The 23862-nt window shown below is 41.5% G+C and overlaps 1 long non-coding RNA gene across 1 annotated transcript in view; it reads right to left on the reverse strand.

Annotated features, from left to right (window-relative positions):
- Positions 1-4753: 4753 nt before the first annotated feature.
- Positions 4754-23862, reverse strand: part of LOC133763326 (uncharacterized) — a 127977-nt gene continuing 108868 nt past the window's right edge. Inside the window, exons 3-4 of the long non-coding RNA XR_009866393.1 lie at positions 11887-11950; positions 4754-4818 (exon numbers count right to left, since the gene is read on the reverse strand). This is a non-coding gene — a long non-coding RNA (uncharacterized LOC133763326). The remainder of the gene's footprint in view (positions 4819-11886; positions 11951-23862) is intronic.

Raw genomic sequence — 23862 nt, forward strand, 5'->3', positions numbered from 1 at the left:
AAGGGACTCTATTCACTTAAAAGAAGTGCCAAGAGAGCACTGAGAATTGGCGGGAAAGAGATCCACAAAGAAATAATAAAGGAAAATTCCTCCACCTCAAAGACTCAAGACTTCAGAGGGCTAGCCAAGTGTTAAGTAAAATAAAATTTTAAATATCCTTACTTAGACAAATGCTCCAGAGGTTTTAGAGCCAAGAGGACAAAGGGAAAACCCTAAAAGTATTCAGAGAATAAAGTTGTTAGCTAACAGACACAAACATGATATTGTTTTTCAGACTTCTAAAGGGCAACTCTGAATGCCGGGCAGCCACAAAGCAGTAACTTCAACATTTGAAAGAAAATAATTTTGAGCCTAGAATTATGTACCATCCTAGCCAAACGAGTATTCAAATGAAAGAGCAAAATAAAGACATTTTCTAAACTGCAAGAATTCATAATATTTACTTCCTCTGCACCCTCTTTTGCTATAAAAGAAAAATTATATTCAAGAAAGGAAGATGCTGAATACAAGGAACAGTAAATAGCCTTTAATGCCCAATGTGGGAAAATTAGTAATGATCTGGAATTAAATCTCAAATGAAGAAAGTATCGTTGAGGAATAATATTATGGAAAAAAATAGATTCGACCCACAAAAGCAACCAGTATTTATAAAAACATTTATGTGTAGGGCTGGCACCGCGGCTCAACAGGCTAATCCTCCACCTGCGGCGCCGACACACCAGGTTCTAGTCCCGGTCGGGGTGCCAGATTCTGTCCCGTTTGCCCCTCTTCCAGGCCAGCTCTCTGCTATGGCCCGGGAGTGCAGTGGAGGATGGCCCAAGTGCTTGGTCCTTGCACCCCATGGGAGACCAGGAGAAGCACCTGGCTCCTGGCTTCGGTTCAGTGCAGTGCGCCGGCCGCAGCAGCCATTGGAGGGTGAACCAACGGCAAAGGAAGACCTTTCTCTCTGTCTCTCTCTCTCTCTGTCCACTCTGCCTGTCAAAAAAAAAAAAAAATTTATGTGTAGGAAGAAATATCCTTTATGACTTCATTAAAGAACCTTAAATAGGCCGGCGCCGTGGCTCAACAGGCTAATCCTCCGCCTTGCGGTGCTGGCACACCGGGTTCTAGTCCCGGTCGGGGCACCGATCCTGTCCCGGTTGCCCCTCTTCCAGGCCAGCTCTCTGCTGTGGCCAGGGAGTGCAGTGGAGGATGGCCCAAGTGCTTGGCCTCTGCACCCCATGGGAGACCAGGATAAGCACCTGGCTCCTGCCATCGGATCAGCACGGTGCGCCAGCCGCAGCGCGCTACCGCGGCAGCCATTGGAGGGTGAAGCAACGGCAAAAGGAAGACCTTTCTCTCTGTCTCTGTCTCTCACTGTCCACTCTGCCTGTCAAAAATAAAAAAAAAAAAAAGAACCTTAAATAACTACAAAGATGTACTCTGCTACTGGATGGAAGATCAATCTTATAAAGATATCAATTCTTCTCAAATCAATCTAAAAACCTAATAAAATCTCAATTAAAATAAAAAATTTTTAGTGAAACTTGATGTACTGATTTTAAGGTTTATCTGGAAGAGACAGATGGTAATGAGAACAAAGAGCTAATGGAGCAGATTCAGTAAATTCATCCTAGAGGCCAGAGACAAACGTGTGCATGTGTGGAAATCTGTTAGAGAGAAAGGTGACATTTAAGATTAAAGAAAAAAACGGGATCACCTCATAAGTCACACTGAACAAATAAATTTCCATTTGCAAAACAAGATTTAGATTTTTACTGTAGACCACACAGAAGATAGCTTAATTTGACTAAAGAGCTAAGTGGAAAAAAATTAATGTTAAGGAAAAAATATCAAAGAATATTTCTATAATATGGAAGTAGAAAAGTCCCTCTTAAGCAAATCATTCAACACAGAGAGTATCATGTAAGATAAGATGTAGAGATTTGATTACACATCTAAAAATTTTTATTTTTACAGAAGTGGAGAAAACTGTGCAATGAACTCCTCTGTAGGCATTACCAAACTATAAACAAGTATTCTATTCATGGCCAATCTTATTTCATCTATCTACTCAATCCTTGTTGGATCATTTGGAAGGAAATCCCAGAAGCCATATCATTCATAAATATCATTATCACATACAAAAATATTAATAACTATTTAATATAGTTAACATTAAAGTTATCTTTTAAAAGTTCATGCAAAATACATATTATGAAACAAACTATGAATGAATTTTAGCATTTTTGTCATCAAAATAAACATTTTATTTTTTATATTTTATTTTTATTTATTTGAAAGGCAGAGTTAGAGAGAGTGAGATAAAGGGGGGGGGGAGGAACAGAGAGAGAGAGAGAGAGATCTACCATCTGCTGGTTCACTCTCCAAATGGCTGTGACAGCTGGGGCTGGGTCAGGCTGAAGCCAGGATCCAGGAACTTTATCTGGGTCTCCCACGCAGGTGCAGGACCCCAAGAACTTGAACTATCTTCCATTGGTTTTTTTCAGGTGCATTAGCAGGGAGCTAGATCAGAAGTGGAGCAGCCAGGACTTGAACCAGTGCCCATATGGGATGCTGGCAGCTTAACCTATTACGCCACATTTGGCCCCCCAAAATAAACATTTTAATCCTATTTTCCATGAATTTTCTGAAGTATCCTTATAAATTTTGACTATTTTTTAATTGAGCACTTTCATTCAGCAAAGATGTTATGAATAAAGTTTTTAAAAAGGTATAAAGGGCAGATTATTTGCCAAATATACAACAAAGGATTAGTATTTTTAATATTTAAGAGTACTTGACATGAAAATGAAAAGTCAAACTAAACTATTGAAAAATCAACATCAATTAACAGAGGAAAATATATAAGTGGTCAATAAGCATACCAAAATGTGCAATCTCATTGGAAATGTACCTTAAAAGAAGAATAGAATGTTTATTACCCTTCAGGTTGTCAAAAACAATTAAACTGAGGCGAGTAATGTGACACAGCAGGTAAACCACTGCTTGGGAGGCCCACATCCCATATTCTGTTTTTAGTCCAGCTTCCTGCTAATGCACCCAGGAAGCAGCAGATGAGCTCAAGTACTTAGATCCCTACCACTCTTTTAGGAGACACAGATTGAGTTCTAGGCTGTTGGCTTTGTCTTGCCAAGGCCTGGTTGTTGAGGTATTCCTGATATTTGAGGAATGAACCAATGGATGGGCAATCTCTCTTTCCTCTCTATCTGTCTGTCTGCTTTCAAATAAATAAATATTGAGGGAAAAAAAAGTAAGCTTGATAAAATCTAGCACTAGAAAAGTTCGGGGAGTGGGGGTCGGTGCTGTGGCGTAACGAGTAAAGCTACTGCCTGCAGTGCCAGCATCCCATGTGGGTGCCTGTTCGAGATCTGGCTGCTCCACTTCTGATCCCGCTCTCTGCTATGGCCTGGGAAAGCAGTAGAAGATGATCCAAGCCCTTGGGCCCATGCACCCGTGTGGGAGACCTGGAAGAAGCTCCTGGCTCCTGGCTTCAGATCTGCGCAGCTCCGGCCGTTGAGGTCAACTGGGGAGTGAACCAGCGGATGGAAGACCTCTCTCTCTCTCTCTCTCTCTCTGACTCTCCTCTCTCTGTGTAACTCTTTCAAGTAAATAAATAAAAAATAAAGAAAAAAAAGAAGAAAAGTTCAGGGGAAATGGTGCTCTCAAACTGTTTTCGGGAGTATCAACTGGTAAGGCAATCTTTAGAGGGCAACTTCAAAGTACATGTCAAAACTTTGCATGTCCAGCTGTTTAAACTGGAGAAAAGCTTTGATAAGAACAGGAGGAGGCTCATACAGCACAGCACAGCACAGCAGGGCCAGTAATGCAGACTCCAGGGTGAATGCTGTATTTCAAGCCCCAGCTCTGCCACTTAGTAGTTATGGGACTTTTGGTGAGATTACCTTAGCTGCCTTAGCAGCGAAACAGGCCTGACAATATATAGTACGTATTTCATAGGGTTGTTTTAAGAAATGACAAGTTGTATGGCTGGCACTGTGGCATAGTGGGCTAGGCCTCAGTCTGCGGTGCCGGCATCCCATGTGGCACTGGTTTGTGTCCTGGAAGCTCCTCTTCTGATCTAGTTCCCTGCTGAGGCCTGGGAAAGCAGAAGATGGCCCACGTGCTTGGGCCTCTGTACCCACATGGGAGATTCAGAAGAGGCCCCTGGCTCCTGGCTTCTGATCAGCCCAGCTCTGGCCATTGCGGCCATTTGGAGAGTGAACCAGTAGATGGATGACCTTTCTCTCTGTCTCTCTCTCTCTCTTTCTGTGCCTCTGCCTCTTGGTTAAATAAATAAAATCTTTTTTAAAAAGTGAACAAGTTACTGACTGTAACGTGCTTAGAACAGAGCCTGTTGTAGACTGAGCACTCAAAAGATGAGTATTATTATCATATATTGCATATATGGATATTAGGTATTATGTATGGACATTAAACATTATTGGCTTCCAAGTTTGTGCCACTGTGGTATGTGACTCTATGTGCTACTGTGGAAAGATCCCAAGGATGCATTGCCAAGTGATGGTGAGGGGATAAAAGAAATTTCAGGAACAGTGCTATGGAATGATCCCATTAAATATATGTACATATAGGACTGTGTACAGTAGTAAACCAAAGCAGAGCAATAGAAAGGGACCCGTCTGTCTGTATGTAGGCAACAAGGAAACATATCAATTGAGGATAATTAAAAATAGTGACCTGGTCTCCCGGCTTTGGATTGGTGCAGCTCCAGCCGTTGTAGCCATTTGGAGATTGAACCAATGGAAGGAAGACCTTTCTCTCTGTCTCTCTCTCTCTCAGTTTCTGTAACTCCACCTGTCAAATAAATAAATAAAATCTTAAAAAAATAATAAAAATAAAAGCTACTTGGTTTGTTTTTTATTATCATTATGTGATACAGTGAAAATAAACAATGTCAGTGGTAAAGTACTTAGCCCTGCTAGAGCAGACCTCTCCTCCCTTTCCATAATCCTATATATGTTCCTATATATATAAGTGCATAGAAAAATGTATGGCAAAATTTATAGAAAGTACCTAATAAATAGCAGTATAATTTATAGAAGGCAGTGGGATTGACAGGGTTAAGATTTTTTGCTTTTTATTCTCTATTAGCTTATTAAAATTTTTTTGGCAAAGAATATATCCATTTGTTTATAATTACTTGAAAATTAAAATTTTTTTCATTTGACAAAACAAATAATATGGTAGGCAAAAGGATTTATTTCGGGAAGTTAGAGAAGTTAGAAGCAATTATAGCATATACTATACCCGCAGGTATTTCAGATCATAGAATATGGGTTAGATAGAACAATTGCATTTTCAGAACTAAGTTTCAGAGCTCGTTGTCTCCCAAAGGATTTTTAGAACAACTTCTGAATAGGAGAAACAGCCTGGATAATCCAATCTGGACACCAAAACAATAGAATTTCTAGAATACCTGATGATTTATTATTGCAAGTAGACTGAAACTTGGCCTGCTCTAAAATCCCCAGTCCTATTCCGTTTGGGGATTCTGTTAGAACTGAATTCCTCCTGACACATTTCCAGTTTAAAACCTAGCTAAGGCCTACTTTACCCTGACTCCTCCAGGTCCAAGTCATTATGTCTTTGCTGCCTGTTGAGATCTCCCGAGGGGCCCCAGGCAGCGCTCCTGGCTTCTCAGTTACCTCAGTGGCATACCCAGCCATACTGTCTGCCCTCATCTGCCAGGGTTGCTGTTTTTCTGGCTCTGTGTTAATCCCTCTCGTTTCTTCCTAGCCTTGCGCAGCCCCAGTTTGTATGAAGCTGAGCCAGCCTAGGCCTGGGCTTCTGATACCAATCCTGCTGAGGCTAGCACAGAGTCCCAGTCATAGGGTAAGCAGAGGCTGTGGAAATGCAATTGCACTGGTACCAAGAAGAGAGTGATAGACCCAGAAATGAAGTTTTTTGTCAGGAAACCAGACTTGGGGGTAAGGAATGTGGCAAGGGTGGGCATCTCAGTTGAAGTAGGGCTCATAGAATGAGTACCTTGGGGCCAGGATAGGCAGCGGGTGAATGGAAAGAACTAAATGTACACAGCAGTTTTAATTCCAAATGTGAGAAAGGATGACTATAGTAGAAATATCAAGGTAAATGCATGAATGCATCACAGTGGGGCCCGGAGCAGTTCTGAACCTGAGTCAGAAGGACCACGGCCGTGTGACTCAGAGCAAATTGCTTAATCCTATGAACTTTACCTGTATGTTACCTGAGGTCTTTCTACACACTGAATGAGCTCAGGTAACACTACATGAGCTTCCAGTCCAACGTTCAGTAAATCTGATTTTCTCTTCCACCAAAATATTAATGACATGATGAAAACTCACCAGCAACCAGCCTTTCACTAGCCACATCATTCTCCATGGGAGCAGTGGACATAGCATATTAAGAGTTCATTGTGGTAGAATGTAGATTGTTTAAAAATGAACATATTTTAAGATATAAAAGTATATAAAGATAACTGGATTAATACAACTGTAACACATTTTGCATAATTTATCTCACTCTTACAGATTTACAATGAGCGTTGCCAAAGAATATGGATATTCTAAGGGAGGTGGGAAAAAAGATATCAGGATGTATCCTCATTGATAAATGATATACCATGTATTGCACTGCAGTGTTATGGTGACTATACAATGTCACCAGATGACAGGAATTTTTCAGCTTCATTGTAATCCTAAGAGATCACTTTCATATACAATTCCTTTGTTGATCATAATGGCATTCCATGGCACATGAAAATAATTCTTCCAATTCTGTGTGCATTTATATTTCCTGATAAAGTTTTTGTGAAATTTTTACAAAGAGTTTTGCTTTGTTTTTCTTCTATGAGCAAACACTCATTAATAATCCCCATATTCTTTTGCTTGGAGAATTTAAACTCAAAATATTAGTTTGTAGTTAGAAAAGAATCAAAGAAGCCACAAAAAATTCATGTAAAATATGCCTCCCAACAGATCACTGAGGTGAGAATTAATTTAAATAGATTCACTTTCTCATTGTGTAATTAAACTTGGTTTTTCTGGAGGAAGTATTTTATTGATGGGATCTTATTGTTATGCCTTCTCATTCACAGTAATAATCCAAGTGAATTATCCCATTCAATCATTACTCTTTTATAGCTTATTTTCCTAACTCATTAGACTTATTCTTTTTGCTATGTGGTGAAAGCACCACACAATTAAGAAATGCAATATTGTACCTAGATATTACTTAAGATAAATGTGATGAAAATTATGAGCATACCTCAAATAATGCACATTATTGAATTTCTAAGTGAAGAAAATGGATGTACTATGATTATTGATGTTGTCTCTTGAATTCTTCCCCCTTTCAAGTCTCTAATGTATTTTAACAGAAAAAGTCTCAATTATTAAATTCTTGCATTGCTTATCATAGCCTGAATGGTTTTATGGATAATAAAACTTCATGTTACTTTTTATTTAATTCTAAAAAAAAAAAAAAAAAGAAAAAGAAAAGAAAGAGTTCATTGTGGTAGTTGACTTTATTAGCTGTGAGTTATTTGTTCTCAGCCCTTTGTAACACTCCCTCCTCACAAAAACCCTACAGGGTAGGTAGTATTAACATTCCTAGTTTACAAGTGAGAAAATTAAGGCTCAAAGAAGTTCACTAATTTGCTCCCATTGAATCGCTAATACAATATAAAAACAAGATGCGAATCCAGTTCTTACTACACCATATTCCTTCTCTGAACCTGGCAGGAAATGTAGAAAAGGCAGAACAAGTGAATGTTCTAGCAGAGGTGTTGATGGAGATGAGTAGGAGGCTTCCTACAAATCGCACATTGGATAATGGGATCTAGGGAACATGCTACTGCCAAGACAAGGAAACCCTTCCTCCCTCACCACCAGCAGTGGGTGACGGCATCTGAGAGGAAGCTAATCACAGACGCAATCAGTGTAAACAAACCTGCAGGCTGGGACATTGCCTCATGTTACGAAAGCATTTTGCAATCAAGGAGGATACTTTGGTAATAAATCCAAACAGAAGGGTGATGGGTCAGCAGGAAGTCTGAAACCCGCTGAGTCAAAGTTTGTCCCTGTAGATCCAGCTCTGCCCACTTTAATACCAAATGGCCTGTTCTGGTTCTTAAACAGAGAGCCCTGGGAAGAGGGGAGACCTGAAGGACACGCTGCTGGGGCGGAGGGGAGTGGTGAGGGGTGGTTAAAGCACAAAGCACAAAGAGTAAGTAGACCCTACCAACACAGCTGAATAAAAGCTCTGGTATCAGTAAGATTGCCACATTCATATACACGTGACCCTCCCTGCTAGGAGGTGACTGTTCTAGTGGGAAGTCAAGAAGCACCTCCTCCAACATGCAAGACAGAAAGGGCCTTAGAGATGTAGTCCAGCTCTCTCACTGTACAGAGAAGAAAACCATGGATCTGGCTCATAAATTGGATAAACTGTAAATCAGCTGCTCTCCTAAATGTGTCTGAGGGAGACAGGCAACACTGTTAGTTCTGTAAGGCTTCCTAGAAGGGGAGGGACTGAAGCTGAGCTTTCGTAGAAAAATAAGCTGTGAGTAGGTGGTTATATGTATGTATGTAAGGGAGATATCTGGTTTTAAACTGGATCAAATTGTCCCTTAAAGCTGTTTAGTCTTCTTCTAGTTTTTTTTTTTTTTTTTAATCGCCAAAAGTTCTTTAGCTCTGCAATTACTTGTTTGTGAAGATCTGCCACCAGATGTGACATGATTAGTTGCATAGGCTTTGGAGATCTTTTATTTTCTGGCTGTGTGATCTTGGTTTCCTCTCCTGTAAAATCAGGATAATTATATGTACCATAGTATTAAGTGAAATAATATACACAGAGCCTGTAGCATAGAGCTTGACACTCAGGAAACAACTAGCTGAACTCCTTAAGTATGATAATTACTTACTTGTATTGACCCTATGACACTTTCAGCATGCCCTGAATTCATTCAATTTCCATTAGTTCTTTCATTCAAGAGGCACAATGCCAGGAACCATGCTGGACGATGAAACAGAGCTGTGCACCAGATGGACATGTTCCCTACCCACTCAGGGCAGGTTAGAGGGATTTTGGATATGTAAGCACGTGGCCATAGTACAATGGGAGGTACTTTTTTTTTTTAAGATTCATTTTATTTATCTGAAAGGCAGAGTTACAGAGAAAGGAAGAGATAGATCTTCCATCTCATGGTTCACTTCCTAAATGGCTGCAATGGCCTGGGCTGGGCTGGGCCAGGCTGAAGCCAGAAGCCAGGGGTTTCCTCTCCATCTCTCAGGTGGGTGAAAGGATCCCAAGCACTTGGGCTATCTTCTGCTGCTTTCCCAGGCACATTAGCAGGGAGCTGGATTGGAAGTGGAGTAGCTTGGACTCGAACTGGTGCCCATAGGGGATGCTGGCATTGCAGAAGGCAGTTTAACCCTTTACACCACAACACCAGCCACAAAGTACACCATTAATAGGGGCAAGTGGTAGTCATTGGTGGTCATCTCCATGTGAAGTCTGGACTTGAAGAGCCACATGGAGACCAATGTGACCTGAACTTACCAGGGTGCAGCTGCCCTGGACACCCACTAGCAAAGTCATTACCATTCTGGACAGCTCTAAGCTTGCTCCATATTATCTAATGTCATTTTCAGTGAATGGCAGAATAATCTGGAAAAAAAGTTTCTCTGTTAATAATCCATTATCCAGCACAAACTGAAAGAAGCAGTAAAATGTACTTGAACTTAAGCTTCAGAAAACTTCCAGGCACCTGCTTTCTCCCAGTGTGTCGGATGCCTGTTGGTAGCAAGCATCCAGAGTGGCTTGCAGTGATCCTCATTTCCTGGAACTCATACTTTTGTGTGGCCCCCTCCCACATTGTACCAGGGTGGCCAACAGAAAATAGCTCTGGTGATAGCGTGTGGCTTTTGAGGTGAGGTTATAGACACTGCAGCTTCCCTCTTGGATGCTGTCTTACATATGCTATCTCTTGGACCACTTGCTTTGGGGAAAAGCTGTGTTTTGAGCAGACCTATGGGGAAGCACACACGACTAAGAACTGAATGGAGCCTCCTGCCATGCCATGTGAGTGAACTTAGAAGTGGTATCTCCTTTCTAGTTAAGTTCTCATCTCATGCAGCCAACAACTTGACTCCATGAAAGGCCGTGGGCCAGAAGTAAGCAGCTAGGTTGCTCCCAGATTTCCTGATCCTCATGAAATGATAAAGATGTTGTTTTAAGTGGCAGTTTCAGGGTAATTTGTTTTGCAGCAACAGATAACTATTGCAGTGCTCCTCTACTGTGCTTCAAGCTTTCTGCTCCTCCTGTGATAGAACACTTTTCATGGTGTATTGTAATTACCTGTCTACTTGTCTGTCTCCTCATTACACTGTGTGCTCAATGGAGACCATCTCTTATTGTCTTTGTACGCTGACCACCTGGCACGTGGCTGGCCTAAAAACATTTCTGGGGAGGATGGCACTGTGGCAAAGAAGGTTGTGCCTCTGTCTGCTGTGCCAGAGTCCCATATGGATGCTGATTCGAGTTCCAGCTGCTCCATTTCTGATCCAGCTCCCTGCTAATATGCCTTGGAAAGCAATGGAAGATGGCCCAAATGCTTGGGCCCCTGAACCCACGTGGGCGACCCAGAAGAAGCTCCTGGCTCCTGGTTTTAGACCAGCCCAGCTCGGGCTGTCCTATTTAGGGAGTGAACCAGCAGATGGAAGATATTCTCTCTCCACCCGCTCCCTCTCTCTCTCTCCTTCTCTTTCTGTATCTTTTGCCTTTTGAATAAATAAACCTTTTAAAAAGCCAAAAAAACATTGCTGGACGAATACTTTGCATTTGTATATCACGTTAGACTTGATCAAGCTTTAGAGTATTGATTCTCTTTAGGCAGTCCTAAGAGGTAAGTGCTAATACCCTATCTCCATTGAACAGATGGGAAAACTGAGGCACATTGACTCAAGTATCTCCTAGCTAGTAATACATTTAGGACTCAAAACCAAGTCACCAATTCCTATTCTCTGCTTCCTCTCTACTGTATTGCTCTTTATTTAGTTTGGTGGGCAGGGGGAGAAAACCTAATCTGGAGAAGGGGGTGGGACCCTACCATGGGTAGAGCTCCCTAGAGGATGGCTCACTAATGAGGCCAGGTCATTGTGGGCCTTCTAACTCACACATACATTTAAAAATCTCATTTAATGCTCATAAAAATCCTAAAATGGGAGATTTGTAATTTTCATCACTCATTTATAGATAAGAAAGCCATTTGCAAGATCTCACATCTCTTAAGCACTAGAGCTTGAACTCAAGTAAATATATTCAAACTCCTAGTTCAAGGTTCCTATAAAACTCAAACTGTGGCCAGCGCCATGGCTCAATAGGCTAATCTTCCGCCTGCAGCGCCGGCACACCGGTTTCTAGTCCCGGTTGGGGCACCGGATTCTATCCCGGTTGCCCCTCTTCCAGGCCAGCTCTCTGCTGCGGCCCCGGAGTGCAGTGGAGGATGGCCCAAGTCCTTGGGCCCTGCACCCACATGGAAGACCAGGAGAAGCACCTGGTTCCTGGCTTCGGATCAGTGCGGTGCGCCGGCTGCAGCATGCTGGCCGCAGCGGCCATTGGAGGGTGAACCAATGGTAAAGGAAGACCTTTCTCTCAGTCTCTCTCTTTCTCACTGTCCACTCTGCCTGTCAAAAACAAACAAACAAACAAACAAAACAAAAAAACCCTCAAACTGCTTCCTTTTCCCAGGACTGGACAGCTGGGTTTGGGCTCCAGGTCCAATACCTAATTGCAACAGAGGCACACAGGGCAAGATGTCATACAGTCTCAGTCAGCAAGCAGACCTAACGCATGGATTCTACCCATATGGCTATGTCTTACCTCACTTTCATGCTTAACTCCAGTTGCTGATTCTCAAGCTCAGGCTCAAAGGTTTCACAACATCCTAATGAAAGGAAATAGATTGTTGTGGTTAGAATCAGCTTGTTTGCTTATCTTTCAAATGGGAAGGATCATCACAGTGATGATTAAATGAGATGGTCTATGTAAAATGACTGACACATAGTAAGTATTCACAAGCAGGTAAGACTCTTTTACCTATCCAGTTCTTATCTATATTTCTATGGATATTTTCTAGGACAAGAGCGCATCATTTTATGAGCCTGTCTTCTCCATGTAGACTGATGGCTCAGTGGTATCTGTGAAAGGCAGAGGGAGAAGAGGAAACTTCTTGTGCACAATCTCTAGCCTGAAGGGAGCTCTGCAGTACCATTTCTGCTTTGTGTCAGCTGCACAGTAGGGCCAGCAGACCGCACCCTTGGAGGGCAGGTTTCATGCTGAGGAGCTGAACACGGAGAAGAAGCTCCAGCTGTTCTGGGGCCCTAGTGGAATGTGGCGCAGAGCTGCCTCATATCAGGCTGAGCTGGGTAAACTTGGCCTGTTCATTTCCATCCAAGAGACCTTTCACCTTGAGGGCACAGTGAACAGAAAAACATCCCAGAAACCAATAATGTCTCATTCTCCAGGGAGCCAGGGAGCAGACAGTTTCTGGGCTGGACATCAGGGACAAACCCAGGAACTGTGAGAGTGAGGAGGCCTCTGTACTGAGGGCTTCATTTGATCCCAGGAAAGGGAGGGCCGATTGCATGTGCTAGAAGACACAGCTTCCTGCCAGGAAGAGGGTCTGGGCTTTGTCTCCACATGTGTCAGCTCGAGGATGTGGTTGTTGAGGGTTTCATGAATGAGCTGTAGCCATGGCCAGGTTTCAGCAGCAAGTCAGGTGGCTGTGACTTTCACAGAACTATTCAGTGCAGTTCAGAGCAATTAAACAATTGAATGAGAACCTTAGAGGTATAGACCTTTGGGGAAGCAGGTGGTATTTTTCTGAAGTTTGCAAGACTTTAGTTTAAATCTTAGCTCTACCACCTACTAACTGTGACTTAGAAGATACTTAACCTCCTAGGGCCTCAGTTTCTTTTTCTGTAATGTAATAGTAATAATAAGTATTAATAATGTCTGCTTTGTAGAGCAAGGAATTAAATAATGTTGTCAAATGTAAAGGTTACAGAGTAAGACCTACTGCCTGATCAGTTTTCAACAAATCAATCCCTTATTATTAAGTTTCATAGGCAAATAGATAGGGAGATTAATAACAGTCACCAACAGGGAAAGAGTATGCATAAAATTCCATACAGCTAATTTGATTATTTTTAACCAGCATACATGGGAGAATTTCCTAAGTGCTAACAACCAATAATGGCCCCTGACCTAGACGAACTTAACTTTTGCAACTGAAATAGATAGGTAAGCAAATAATTTCCACAAGGGTTATAAGTGATTGGATATAAACAAGGGAAAATGCTATGGGAGCAGAGTGGCAGAGTGCAGGAGGTGCTACATTACCTGCTGGTGTTACAAGACGCCTTGCTAAGGAAGCCATCTTGGGCCCCATTGACTGGATCTTAAAAAAGAAATCATCAGGTGGAATGAATGTGGAAAGTCATTCTGATAATGGGCAGATAGTAAAGATAGTGGGCAGAAAAACACAGAGAAATGAAACAGCTTGGTTAGTGGAATGAGACTGTGGCATCACTGGACATAAGGAACATGATAAAAAATGACTAGCCTCCAGAGACATATAAAAGACCTTGCCTACAAAGGAGTTGGGACTTTGCTTTGAAGGCAATATAGGAATTTTAGAGCAAAAAAAAAAAAAGATGATTAATTTGTTTTTAAGAAAGATAGCTGGATGGAGGTTGGAGTGCAAAGGGGAAAGACTGGAGACTGGGAGCCTATGGAGATAAGATGTATTTAGTTACATAATGAGGAAGTTGGTGGGGGGTCAGGAAGAGAGGCTAGACCTCTTGGCTCCTGGTTCAAGCATTTTTGATTAAATTGCTCCTCCTTCTGCATCTTTGAAACTTGCCTGCTAAGCAAACCCTGACCTAAAATTATAGCGCTGCTATAAACAGGAACATAAAGAAACAGAATTGTGACTAGATTTGTACTAGCCTGAAGTACTTACTTTTTAAACCATAGTCTGCCATAGTTTTAAAATACACTCAGCATTTTCTGAGCACCCATTTCTAAGGCATGTATTCTCAAGGAATACAAACCCTTACTGATTTTGGTTAATCATTCATCCATTATTTAAATTCATTCATCCATTCATCTATCCATTCAACATTGATCCATCCACAGAAATGTAGCAGCAGCTACTGTGGTCTAATACTTGGTTAAGTCCTGGAGTTATTGAGATAAAAGGAAATTCCTGCCCCTAGAGAACCAGTAGTCTAGTTAAGGAGGAGACAGAAAAGTACAGACAGGGACAATGCAATTTGATGATTATTACTCCAATGAGAGGAATGTGCTCAGTGCTATGGGAACTTGGAGCCATCAAGGAAGGAAGGGATGCTTGTGCTGAGCCCTGAAGCTCAGAGGACACACACTTACGGTAAATAAAAGGAAGGACATATGCCCTTTGGGGATACAGTGCAATGGTGGGAGTGAGTAGAATTTAGAAATTCAGCAGTTTTCCTAGTCCTGAAGCCAAACACATGCTTTGCCCATTTTAATTATATAAGTCATATTAGTTTAGATTTAATTTATGGCTTCCCTCTGGGTAAATTCCCCCCCAAATCACCCAAAAGGCAAAGTTGTCTTGGCATTTTCTGAACTTCTCTTTCAGTGCCTATCTCAGGCAGCCCAATCCTTGGTCCTATGTGCTAAGTTGGTCCTCCAGCAACTAAGAGTCTACTTCAGCCACTCAAGGGGCCCAGGTTCCCAGTCTTTGTCCATTCACTTTCACTTCCTGTCTCAGCCTGTGGACTCAGCTTTCAAATGTCTTTTATGCTGTGACATGGGAATGCTACTTTTTGTTCCTAACTATTCACCAGCCTAAAGCATTTACCCTGTCATTTACCCTCTCACCGTCACCTCTCCTCACCTTACTTGGCCTCTGTGTGGTGCATGCCATCACCATTTTTTCCATGGTGTACACACTCTCCCTGCGTTTTTTTCCATGACACCCCTTCTCTGAGGTCACCTGACACCTCCTTGGCAGTCCCATGGGTACAGCTCCATTATAATACCTGTCAAACACAAGTTAAAACATCTGCTATTTTGGTCTTCCCACTAGACCAAAAGCTTGTGTCTCACTCATTTTTCTCTCTCTAGTTCCTGCACATAATGGCACTAATCAATATTTGAGGAATGAATGAATTCATAAAGGAATGGATAGAATTCTCTGGAATAAACTCCTATAAACAGAATGTGACTGTATACATTCAAATGTCAATTATAAGAAGCAGGTTAGAGGGACTGGCACTGTAGTGTAGTAGGCTAAGCCTCTGCCTGTGGCACTGGCATCCAATATGGGCACCAGTTCACGTCCCAGCTATTCCTCTTCCAATCCAGCTCACTACTTATGGCCTGGGAAAGCAGAGGAGGATGGCCTAAGTGCTTGGGCCCCTGCACCCACATGGGAGACCTGGAAGAAGCTGTGGCTTTGGATAGGCTCAGCTCTGGCCTTTGTAGCCATTTGGGTAGTAAACCAGTGGATATCTTGGGTAGGAAACAAGTGGATAGAAGACCTTTATCAGTCTCTCCCTCTCTCTGTCCATAACTCTGCCTCTCAAATAAATAAAATCTTAAAATGGGGAGGAGGGGGGAGGAGAAGGAGAAGAGGGAGAGGGAGAAGGAGAAGGAGAAGGAGAAGAGGAAGAAGAAGAGGAGGAGGAGGGAGGGAAAGGAGGAGGAGGAGGAGAAGAAGAAAAGTGGTGGTGGTTAGAGAACCAACTTTTGGGGGCCGGTGCTGTGGCGTAGTGGGTAAAGCCACCGCCTGCAGTGCCAGCATCCCATATGGGCACCGGTTCAAGTCCTGGATGCTCCACTTCCCATCTAGCTCTCTGCTATGGTCTGGAAAAGCAGTAGAAGATGGCCCAAGTCCTTGGGCCCCTGCCCTCGCATGGGAGACCTGGAAGAAGCTCCTGGCTCCTGGCCTCAGATCAGCTTAGCTCCGGCCATTTAGGCCAGCTGGGGATGGAATCAGCGGATGGAAGAACTCTTTCTCTCTGCCTCTCCTTCTCTCTCTGTGTAACTCTGACTTTCAAATAAATAAATAAATCTTTAAAAAAAAAAAGGGGAGAACCAACTTTTGCGATTTCCAGCACCCCTCTATGCTATAGACCCGGGCCCACATCGTTTCTCTGCTATATCTGAGTCATGAGAAAAAGAGATGCTGCTCCTGAGAGCAGAGAGAAGGCAGCATCCAAAACTGTCACATCTTTGAGCCCTATTTGGCCTAGTTGCTACAGGCCCATTTCCGTGGGCCTGTGCTTGTGCTACTTTGTATGGTTCTTATTCATGAACTAGGTACTATTAATGACACACCAGAGCTGATGTTCTACTTGACCTGAATTATGCTTTAACATTAATGCTGTGAAATTCACTGAAGAGAAGAGCTAAATTGAAGTTAATTTTCACTAAAAAGAAAATGACTGGTCCTGGGGTTATTATTAGAAAAAATCCTGGCCTTTGGTCTAATTTTAAATGTTTTATATTAACATCCCAAAATACTAAAAAGTCTGACTGACTAGCCATGTAAAGCAGATGCTGAGAGTTCTCAGCCAAAGCCAAATATGGGAAAAGTCAAACAGTGTAAACAAATAAATGAATCACAGTGTTGAGTAAACTGCTATTTGGCATAAGTCCAAAGTGTCTCTGCAAAGATGTAAGAAATAGCTGTGGTGAATATCTCAGAAACAGATCTGAATTTGATCTGAAAACTTGACTGCAACTGGACTTTGTCCTGCAGAACTAATATATAAAGTTTTCCATGAATACATGTTTGTTCACCAGTTTGTCCAAGGATCATGGGTGAGGCTGCTCCCTGTGCTCCACAGTGGCCTGGGTGAACTGTGCTCCATGAGGGCCCAGGTCATTGTTGTACATGACCAGCCAGAGTCAGGTTGACCCACAGCCCTGAGAAGCACAAGTAATACAATCCGACCATGCAGACAAGGGGAAAGGGCCCTGGACTAGGAGTTGGGAAGCTTGGGCTCAAGTCTTGGTTCTACTGTTAAATAGCTGGGTACCACATGTAGCATTCTTTAAAAGTCCTGTCCTAACCACATGCATTAGTATGCAACTTGATAGACTGTTTAATCCAATGTCCAATTTCACATGTAATTGCAATAAGCTTCTGTAATTCATAGATTTGCTTATTTCATAGTCGCCCTGTGAATATAGGGAGTGAGAAGGGAGGAAGGAGTGGGGCCTAAGTTTTCCAGAATCTGCCAGAGAACTAGTTTTGGGTGTTGACTATATTCTAGGCACAAGAAAGAGCTATATTTAAAGCAATGAACAAACACAAGGCATGCCAAGTCTCAGAGGGAACATAAGACAGGGATGTTTTATCTGTAAAACAAGGGAGAAGGAGGAGAATAATATTGATATCTAGCTTTTCTTAAATACTGACTCTTGGCAAGGCATTATTCTAAGAGCTTTATACTTACTGTCTTGTTTAAACCTAAAAATGTCTTATGAGTAGACATTAGCTCCATTTCACGTATGGAGAAACTGAGATATAAAGAGGATTTTTTTTTAAGGTTTATTTTTATTTATTTGAAAGGCAGACTTACAGAAAGAGAGAGACAGAGATCTTTCATCTGCTGGTTCACTCCTCAAATGGCCACAACAGCCAGGGTTAGGCCAGACCAAAGCCAGGAGCCAGGAGCTTCTTCCAGGTCTCCCGTGTGGGTGCGGGAGCCCAAGCACTTGGGCCATCTTCTGTTGCTTTCCCAGGCCATTACCAGGGAGTTGGATCAGAAGTGGGATATCGATGTTGCAGGGTGGCAGCTTTACCCACTACACCACAACACCGTCCTTATAGAGAGGTTTTTAAAAGCAGTCCAAGGGATCTGAGGTCAGAGAGTGTGACTGTAGGTCCAACGTGCTTAACCACTGTGATCTTCTGTCTGCTGGAGACATCTAAAGGTACATACCAACAGTGTGCTGAGAAGTTAGCTGAGGAGACAGTCACTCCATTCAAGGGGAAAGATTATCCAGACTTTCTGCACTAAGCCTTCAAGGATGGGAAGGAGTTGGACATGAAATATTGGCAGTGAAACTAAAGAAAAATTTAAAGAAAGGGAGAGAAGTGTCCCCAGGTCGAGGGCAGTGTTAGTAAAACATGAAAGCAGTAAACACACAAGATCTGAGGAAAAAGCCATAACCAGTCTGCTTGTATTAGAATGTGTGACAAATGATGTGGGTGGTGGTGCTGGCATCCCATAAGGGTACCATTTCGAGTCTCAGCTGCTCCAGCTGCTCCACTTCTGATCCAGCTCCCTGCTAATGCACCTTGGATAAGCAGCAGAAGATGGCCCAAGTACGTGGGGTCCCTGCACCCACATGAGAGATCCGGATGAAGCTCCTGGTTTTGGCCTGATACAACCCCAGCCATTGTGGCCAGTTGGGGAGTGAACCAGCATATGGAAGATCTCTCTCTCTCTCTCCTTTTCTCTCTGTATCTCTGCCTTTCAAATAAATAAATATATCTTTTCTTTTAATTGATCTTGGCTATAGCTTTAAAAAAAAAAAAAAAGAATGTGTGAGAGCAAAGTACAAGTGGGAAGTAGTGGGAAAGAGGGTTGTGAGGGTAAGCTGGAGCTTTGTTCACAATGATAGCCTTTCTAATCTAGTCCCAGTGAGCTGCCAAACTGATTAACTATCTTATCATGAAAACCACTCTCAGAGAGGTCCTATGGGAATACAAATGAACAGATGAGAAAGTTCAGTGAGAGTCACTTTTCCCCAAGGACCAGCAAGTACAAGAGGACTCAAATTTTGCTTCTAGTTTTTTGCTTTGTCAGCTGTGACTACCCTTCCAGATGTTCCAGGTCAGCTGCACACTGTAAATTTATTAGATAAATAAATCACACATCTCATAATATTGGGTGGTAGTTAGACTTTGGCAATAATCCTTGATAATAGATGGTTCTAGAGCTTCTTTAGAATAATTGGAGCTTGACTCAGTGTTATAGCTACATGATATGTAGTTGGAGGATAAAATAAATCTGTATACTTACTTAATATTGGTAGGACCTTTAGAAACCATGTAGTCTATGCCCATTTACTTCGCAGAGGGAGCAAATGAATCTAGAGAGACTAAAAGGACTTAACAAAGTGACCCAGAAAATCCCAAAATTACTTTTTGAACAAAGAACTTCTGGAAAAAAATACTTTTACTGCAAACACACAAAAACTGCATATAGATGTCTCCAAATGTTCTTCTGTCCTAAAACTCATCCATAAATCTTTTTTAACAACATTAATTTTATTTATTTGAAAGCAGAACTGCATAGAGAGGTAGAGACAGAGAGAGGTCTTCCATCCACTGGTTCACTCCCCAAATGGCTGTAACGGCTGGAACTGAGCTGATCTAAAGCCAGGAGCCAGGAGCTTCTTCCAGGTCTCCCACATGAATGCAGGGGCCTAAGGACTTGGGCCATCCTTTGCTGCTTTCCCAGTCACATTAGCAGGGAACTGGATCAGAAGTGGAGCAGCCAAGGTTCAAATGGCATGGGGGTGCTGCAGGCCAGGTCTTTAACCCACTGTGCCAAAGTGCCAGCCTCTCCATGAATCTTTAAAATTTGACCAAAACACAATAGCCAAAGAGGAGACTTTTTAAAATGTCAAATGCAAAATAATTTGTTACACTTATAGAAGTGATCCTTTATCTATGTGCAATGCTGGAAGATAATTCAATAAAGACACTGAAATTAACAATAGTTGATCTTGAGGTCCCAAGATGGCAGTATAGGAACAAGACGATCTGAGTCACACAGGGCAAAATAGATAGTTAAAAAAGAGAGAAGATACACACTAGAGATAGAGCCATGGGAGATTCTCAAGGGGAAGCCCAGGAGAGCAACAGAGACTGTGCAGGTCCATGCTGAAAGAGCAAATAAGAAATGGAATCAGTGGAGGCCCAGACTGCAGAGGTTGGCACCAGCCCCCAGCAGACCAGGTGAGATGGGAAATCACCAGTCCATGGAGCTGCAAATAGCAGCAGGAGGAAGAGCTTGGTGAACTGCTTTTGAAGTTCCATGCAGGAAAAAAGAGACGGTTATAGAGTAACAGAGAGGTAGGGCACCCCCCTGCCCACCTCCCTCTTCCCCCCACCCCATATCTGCAGCTGGCTTGGAGAAGCCATTTTATTTGTTTACAAATTTGAAAATAAGCAGGGAACTGCGGCCTTTGACTCCTGCGCATGAGCACATCAGTAGTCACCCTGAATGTAAATTGTCTCAACTCTCCAGTTAAAAGGCAGACTTTATTTGTTGCCTATAAGAAACACATCTTACCAACAAAGGTGCATGCAGACTGAAAGTGAAAAGATGAAAAAGATAATCCATGCTAACAGAAAGCAAAAAAGAGCTGGTGTAGCCATCCTAATATCAGACAAAATAGACTTTAACACAAAAACTATTAAAAGTGACAAAGAAAGACACTATATAATGATTAAAGGATCAATACAACAGGAAGATATAACTATTATAAACATATATGCACCTAATTCAAGGGCACTTGGGTATCTAAAACAAATGTCAATGGATTTAAATGGCAATATAGATTCAAATACAATAGTTAATAGGGGACTTCAACACTGTCAGCATTAGACAGATCAACCAGATAGAAAATCAGCAAGGAAACAGCAGAGTTAGTTGACCTATAGAACAAATGGACCTAACATATACCTACAGATATTTTCATTCTAAACTTACAAAAACACATTCTTCTCACCAGTGCATGGAACTTTCTCCAGGATTGACTACATGCTAGGCCATAAAGCAAGTCTTGGCAAATTAAAAAAAAACAAAATCATACCATGCATCTTTATGGACCACAATGCAATGAAGCTGGAAATCAGCAACTCAGGAATCTCCAGAACATATGTAAACACATGGATACTGAACAACATGATCCTGAATGAACAGTGGGTCACAAAAGAAATAAAAAATTTCTGGAAACAAATGAAGATGACAGTACAACATATCAAAACTTAAGGGATACAGCAAAAGCAGTTTTAAGAGGAAAGTTTACGGCAATTGGTGCATCCATCAATAAATTGGAAAGGCATCAAATAAATGAGCTACAATGCATCTCAAAGATCTAGAAAAACAACACCAAACCAAACCCAAAACTAGTAGGAAAAAAGAAATAATTAAAATTAGAGAAGAAATCAACAAAATTTAAAAAAATACAGAAGATCAGCAAAACGAAGAGCTGTTTTTTTGAAAAAATAAACAAAATTGACACACCATTGGCCCCACTAACCAAAAAAAAAGGAGAGACAAGACTCAAATAAATAAAATTAGAGATGAAAGAGGAAACGGAAGAACAGACGCAATAGCAATCAAAAGGATCATTAGAAATTATTACAAAGAGCTGTATGCCAACAAACTGGTAAACCTAGAATAAGTGAATAGAATCCTGTCACATACAAACTACCTAAATTGAGCCATGAAGACATAGAAAACCTAAATAGACCCATAACCAAGACAGAAATTGAGTCAGTAATAAAGATCCTCCCAACAAAGAAAAGCCCAGGACTGGATGGCTTCACTGCTGAATTCTACCAGACATTTAAAGAAGAACTAACTAGAATACTTCTCAAGCTATTCAAAAGAATTGAAAGAGAGGGAATCTTCCCAAACTCCTTCTATGAAGCCAGAATCACCTTAATTTCTAACCCTGAAAAAGGTACAACAGAGAAAGAGAACTACAGACCAATTTCCCTGATGAACATAAACACAAAAATCCTCAATAAAATTATGGCCAATTCAATCCATCAACACATCAGAAAGATCATTCACCAGGACCAAGTGGGATTTATCCCTGGTATGGTTCAACATTTGCAAATCAATCAATGTGATACATCACGTTAAAAAACTGAAGAACAAAAACCATATGATTATCTCAATAGATGCAGAGAAAGCATTCAACAAATACAACACTCTTTCATGAGGAAAACTCTAAGCAAACTGGGTATGGAAGAAACATTCCTCAACACAATCAAGGCAATTTATGAAAAACCCATGGCCAGCATCATATTGAATGGGGAAAAGTTGGAGGCATTCCCATTGAGATCTGGTACCAGACAGGGATGCCCATTCTCACCATTGCTACTAAATATAGTCCTGGAAGTTTTAGCCAGAGTCATTAGGCAAGAAAAATAAATTAAAAAAATAAATTGGAAAGGATGAAATCAAACTATTCCTATTTACAGATGACATGATTCTATATAAAGGGGATCCAAAAGACTCCACTATGACTATTGAAACTCATAGAAGAGTTTGATAAAGTAGCAGGATATAAAGTCAATACACAAAAAGCAATAGCCTTTGTATACTCAGACAATGCTACAGCTGAGAAAGAACTTTTAAGATCAATTCTTCACAATAGCTACAAAAAAATCAAATATCTTGGAATAAATTTAACCAAGGATGTCAAAGATCGCTACTATAAGAACTATAAAACATTAAAAATAGAAGAAGATACAAAACAATGAAAAAATCTTCCATGTTCATGGATGAGAAGAATCAATATCATCAAAATGTCCATTTTGTCAAAAGCAATTTACAGATTCAAAGCAATACCATCAAAATTTCAAGACATCCTTCTCAGATGTAGAAAAAATGATGCTGAAATTCATATGGAAAAACAGGAAATCTCAAATAGCTAAAGCAATCTTACACAACAAAAACAAGGCTAGAGGCATTACAATACCAGATTTTAAGACATACTACAAGGCAGTTATAATCAAAACATCCTGGTAATGGTACAAAAACAGATGGATAGAAAAGTGAAACAAAATAGAAATGCCAGAAATCAATCCAGGCATCTACAACCAACTTATATTTGACCAAGGAGCTAAAACCAATCCTTGGACCAAGGACAGTCTCTTCAACAAAGTGTGCTGGGAAAACTGGATTTCCACATGCAGAAGTATAAAAGCAGGACCCCTACCTTACACCTTACACAAAAATCCATGCAAAATGTATTAAAGATCTAAATCTATGACCCAACACCATCAAATTATTAGAGAACATTGAGGAAAACCTGCAAGACATTGGTATAGGGAAAGAGTTCTGGGGAAAGACTCCAGAGGCACAAGCAATCAAAGCAAAACTTCACAAGTGAGATTATATCAAATTGAGAAGCTATTGTACTGCAAAACAAATAATCAGGAAAATGAGAGGCAGCTGACAGAATGGAAGAAATTATTTGCAAACTATGCAACTGATAAAGGATTAATAACCAGAATATAGAAAGAGATCAGGAAACTCCACAACTACAAAACACAAAACAGACGACCCAGTTAAAAAATCAGCAATGGGCTTAAACAGACATTTTTTAAAAGAGGAAATCTAAATGGCCAACAGACACATGAGAAAATGTCCAGGATTACTAGCCATCAGGGAAATGCAAATCAAAACCACAATGAGCTGGTGCCGTGGCTCACTAGGCTAATCCTCCACCTGCAGCGCCGGCACACCGGGTTCTAGTCCCGGTCGGGGCACTGGATTCTGTCCGGGTTGCCCCTCTTCCAGGCCAGCTCTCTGCTGTGGCCTGGGAGTGCAGTGGAGGATGGCCCAAGTCCTTGGGCCCTGCCCCCGCATGGGAGACCAGGAGAAGCACCTGGCTCCTGCCATCGGATCAGCGCGGTGCGCCTGCTGCGGCAGCCATTGGAGGGTGAACCAACGGCAAAGGAAGACTTTTCTCTCTGTCTCTCTCTCTCACTGTCCACTCTGCCTGTCAAAAAAAAAAAAAAAAAAAAAAAAGGGAGAGAGG

This window comes from Lepus europaeus, chromosome 7 (genome assembly GCF_033115175.1).
Source record: "Lepus europaeus isolate LE1 chromosome 7, mLepTim1.pri, whole genome shotgun sequence".
NCBI lineage: Eukaryota > Metazoa > Chordata > Mammalia > Lagomorpha > Leporidae > Lepus > Lepus europaeus.